A 5,000-nucleotide genomic window follows, 5' to 3' on the forward strand; every position below is an offset into this window, starting at 1 on the left:
GGATTTTCACCCGTCAAAACAGCACCGAACGTGACCATTCGACTGCTGCTCAGCTTAGTGATTAATGATCAGGGTTAAGCTCTCAATTAGGTTTACTGACGCATTTATTTGAAAGAGTTAGCATTTCAGGATGTGTATGATAAGTCCATACTGCCTACAAATAGCGCTAATAAAATGTGCTTAAGTCTATAAGGAAAAGTGGGATAGGATGGAGGTACTGGAGAAGATCAGGGAGGGGTAGGTGAGTAGAGTTAAGGGAGGAAAAGTTGTCTAGTTCTTTTTTAGACCTCCCTGTTTTTTTTAAACTACATCCCCCCCACCCTCCCTAAAAAAAAAAAAAAAGGAAAAAGCCCTTTCTGAGACAGTTGATTAAAAAACAAAACAGTTTAAAAAAGTTAAACTGGTTTGATTAAAAATGAACTGGTTAAAAAAAAAAAAAATTCAAGCGAAACATAAAATTAAACCCCAACAGATACATGCACTATGAATTAACTAAGGAGGCCATTGGCCATTGGGTTACATTTCATCATAATTTGCTTTCGTTTTCTTTATCTAGGAATTATTCATTGCAATCTTAGCTCTCGTCCTTATGTTCGAACATAGGTCTTGCAATACTAAGAGTTGAGAGTTTAATATCTGCGTTTGATTATCGGCTAAAAAACTCACGCACATTTCAGAAAAAAATGGCGATTGGATGCATTCTGTTATAATCAGTTCATATGACTGTCTGCGCTTGTTTGTCCAAAGCATTTCCTTTGGATTGCACTTTTGGTTAAGAGACCATGCGACTCAATTGAAAATTAACAACCGATTTCCGATGCTCACGAGGCAAAAGCAAGATTCACAACAACGAACATGGATGATGTTTGCAGACCTGTCCTTCTCCCTCATAAGTGGCTGAGCAAACGTCTACAGTGGAAGAAATTAGCTATGAAACGAATAAGATTCGACAAATTCTACGATTGTTTCAGTTATTCATTGTAAGGTATAATTGAATATTACTGAATAAAGTCTAAGCTTTAGTCAGTGTTAATTCTTTCAAATCTGTGCCATAGACGAGGGTATGAGACTTGTCGCGAGGTCTACTTTGATGTACTCATTTCTTTTATTTTTTAGAGATTACAGGTTGGCAATAGCTCTATGATTTGTCTGTTTTGTAGACAGATCACGAGATGGCAAGTGTCAAAAAACGTTGCATATTACTCAATAAGCAAAAAAATGACTTCTTGTATTTTTACTTTGCCTGCCAATTAATTCTTGTTGTTTTCGACTGATAAGCTTGTCACAGCAAGTGACTCCGACAATTGTCTGTACTTTGCTACGTTCTGGACTATTTGTGAAAAAGAGGTTACAGGTAGCCTTTACTCTGGCCGGCACCTTAGTTCACATGAGGAACTTTCCAGTTTTACTTGCAGATGATCATGACGAAAATGGATATTCCATCTCAATGATAACAGGCCTTCGAGGCTCTTAGTCGAGTTAATTGAACCTCCAGTTTTTTTCCTCGGAAGAAACGGAAGGTGATGTCTCAAGTACTGATTCTTACTCAAGTGTACAGTTTGTGACAATTGCATGATTTTATAGGAAACTGTATTGTTAAAATGAAATAACCGAAATCAAGCGCAACACAGAAAGTTGGGAGTTAAATTTTAAATCAAAAAGTCTCATTAATATGGCAAATAAATTAAATTGACAACCTTTGTTCACTTTGAAATTGTTCCCGGTGAAGCAGAGAGCCCAAACCGGCAATGCACTGGTTAAAAATAACAAATTTCATTCGGAAGTAAAATACAATAAAAGCTTAATGGGCTAATTTACTCAACTTTCTGCTTATTAAGCAAACAAAGAAACGGAAAACCGTTGCATTTATCCTTTCGTTAGAAAACTGGAACAAATTTCCTTGTTTCCAAGATATGAACTCAGAATCATTTTAGTTTGATTTGACTGAAAGTGTAGACCTAACGGACCTCAGGACGCAGTCATTACAGATGCTCTCGCGATTGGTTCAGAAAACAATAAGCATCAAAAATGAAATTGACAACAGAAACAATGAAGCCTTATCCAAAACACAATAGAGTACGGTCCTACGCGGACAAAATGAAATCAGAGAGCTAAGGAGAATAGCTTCTAAGAAACCGTGGCCTGCTGCGTCAGCGGGAGAGTTAAATAAGGAAATTGGCTTTAGACGAAATGTAGAAGTGGTCCTGGCACTTAACTGGACAATTTGAGCAAGTGTCTCTTATTTATAGACACCTGAAAAAGTCAGGCGGCTTCAACTGGATTCGAATCCCCCTGAATGCAATGCTCTACCAACTTAGCTATGAAGCCACACAGTCGGGAACAGCTCCCGTGAAAGAACTCGACGAATGAAACAAATGCATATGTTTGAAGTGCGCGGGTTACCCACGGAATGTAAATTTGAAGTGCGGATTATAACCCGCTTTATCAAACGAGTTGGTACGAAGATTACAGATCGAATTGTCGCCTTGAAGAGATAAAATGGCTGACGTTTTGATTTTTCAGCCATATTTTTTTCACATTGGCATATCGATCTTTATCGACTCGTTGGACAAAGCTAAAATATTCTGTGAAATTAGAATTGCGTGGTGTATCACTTCAACGATCACAGGTAGCCCTTGCTCTGGCCGGCAGCTTACTGGCACGAGGGAAGCTTTCCAATATAAGATGAAGGTTTTGGATTTAATTTCTTGAATGGTAACCACAGGTTGCGATAGTGTCTTATTGTACGCTAAGAGCGGTGAAGATGTCCATTTTGTGTGATATTTTGCTGTGTGATTGGTTACCTTGATTCTTGTTTTCCTTTAAGGAGTTTCTGTTAGATGGGGGTGCGAATTTCTCTTTGCTTGAGTGTTTCACCGACTTGTATTGTAAAACGAAGTGATTTTGCTCGTTTTTTGGTAGGGAAGATGCTGTGGACATATCCTTTAGATCTAATTTGATTCATGGTCGTGGCGCCACTGAGAAGAAAGGATTGAGCGATGCGACCGTAGTTTTGCTGAACTTAACTGATTGATGAAGTGGCGTCTTTGTAGGTTTAGACTTAGTCACGAAAAGATCAAAATGCGTCAATCGAAAGAGAGGGGAGGGGTGGAAATCAGTGTCATTAGCTACAGTTGTAAACAAGCGAGAGCTGTTGCGTCGTACAGTTTTTTTCTGGCAGTTTGCCTATAAGATCTGTGCTACAGTTGTAAACAAGAGAAAGCTTTCGCGTAAGATTTTTTTCCAAAAGTTTTCCAATGAGATGCATGCATGTAAATATGATTGCGTAAAAATGCTATAAAAAGTGAGAGTTATCTCGTTAAGTGCTTTTGTGGGTCAAAGTTGAAGTGTGAGCCAGTCAAAGTTATCTTTACAGTTTTGAAAAAAAAAAAAAACAAAAGAAATAAAAACAGGCAAATTAAGGTTAGCCACAATATGACGTAATGCACAACGCATGCGTCAAGAGCGAGTCTGTCCTCCCCCACCTCCCAGCAAGTGCTCCATGAGAACAGCGAGCTTTGGTATATATTTTTGCCCATAACTGACAGTAGGACCTCAGTTTCATGCAAATCGTGATGAAAGGTGCAATTCAGTGCTTAACTTTATGAAAACAATCTGTGAGTAATTATGTAACTGATTTCATTACTCTGGTCATAAACTCCAGAGTTAAGGATTCCTACAAGTCTTTACGACGCATATTGTTTCACACAAAGATTAAATGTGACTTTTGTTTCGTCAATTTATGTCTTCTTTGTGATTATCTTGTACAGCCCTAATCTGAGTGTGATGCTTGCATTTCAAAATAGTAAAAAAATTCATTATCTATAGTATACTTTGCATAAGTGAAATGCAATGCCGAAAAACGCTACCCACTTCTCCTTAAACTGGATGCCACACGAACTCTTGAAAAGTCTTACAAATGTAACTACTTCTCTATACATGGTTTGTAGTTAATCCTTATGAACCGGACGATTTTATCTTTTTCTACAAACAATTGCTTCCAGAAGTCTTTAGCCCCTTAATATAAGCAGGATCGCTTTCACGAAAGAAAAGGATAGTTTGGAGGCGAACAACTATTGACTTATTTAAAATTCAAAATCGCAAGACCAGACACCAAATTCACTTCCTGCTAAAATATAACGAAAAAATTGAAGATCTCGTTTACGTGAGTTTAAAGGAAAATGCAAATACTATGGAGCTTAAATTTAGGCGAATGGAAAATCTTTGGAAGAAAAAAAATATGTTTGCCTCAGGGAGCACACCTCAATTAGCGCATTCTTCTAACTTTAAATTAGTCTTGGCTGAGTTCCTTTTCGCCTGTAGGGATGTTCAAAATAAGATGTTTAAAGTCTTACAGTAAATAGAAATTAGCCCGACTGTATTCTGTTCGATGATAATGTTCTTATGTTTCCTTTATTTTTCATGTCTATCGCAAACGATTAGGGACTATACACATTCCACTAAAAATCAATTGCCAACAAATCAGTTTCAGAGGAGAGAGAGTACTGTTTGTCGCTAATTTTTCCCTTATAGTCACTCAGGAAATAATGATGAGGGATTTGACGAAGATTTCACTATTGTTTCTTGAAAGCATCCTAAGTCCAATTTGTACACTCGGCTCTCCAACTCTTCCGTAGTTTTGTCTTAAAAGTGAACGCAGAAGCCACATCGTGAAGAATGACTTTATAGCAAAGTTTACAGCTTAAGACCGACGTTTAAACGAAGGAGACTCAAAAATCTTCATCCACTTACCCTCGACAAATGATCGATTTTCAAATGAAAGCTTGTTTCTCGTGCTGATTAAGTCACTTGCTATTCCAGCACAGTTTTAGAGTTTATCAGTGGATGAGGAGCAAGTCTTCATTAGTTGACTTTTAAGATTTCATTTATATTAATAATAGATGCGTATTTCTATGGAAATGTAGAAAGTGATAACAAGCTAATCTTGCTGATATCATTCGTCAAATATTGATCCGTGATTAACACAAAAAATTATTTTA

General features: G+C 37.4%; 1 protein-coding gene across 8 annotated transcripts in view; it reads right to left on the reverse strand.

Annotated features, from left to right (window-relative positions):
• Window positions 1-5,000, reverse strand: part of LOC137977414 (adenosine receptor A2a-like) — a 24,126-nt gene that overhangs the window by 12,746 nt on the left and 6,380 nt on the right. The window contains exon 1 of one of the 8 annotated variants that reach the window (XM_068824691.1): window positions 4,753-4,865. The exons of 6 other annotated variants lie outside the window; for them this stretch is intronic. The gene's annotated coding sequence lies outside the window, so the exon portion shown is untranslated. Of the gene's footprint in view, window positions 1-4,752; window positions 4,866-5,000 lie in introns of those variants that run through there. One more of the 8 variants, XM_068824642.1, reaches the window with a different exon arrangement.

The sequence above is a fragment of the Montipora foliosa genome, chromosome 1 (genome assembly GCF_036669935.1).
Source record: "Montipora foliosa isolate CH-2021 chromosome 1, ASM3666993v2, whole genome shotgun sequence".
Lineage (NCBI taxonomy): Eukaryota > Metazoa > Cnidaria > Anthozoa > Scleractinia > Acroporidae > Montipora > Montipora foliosa.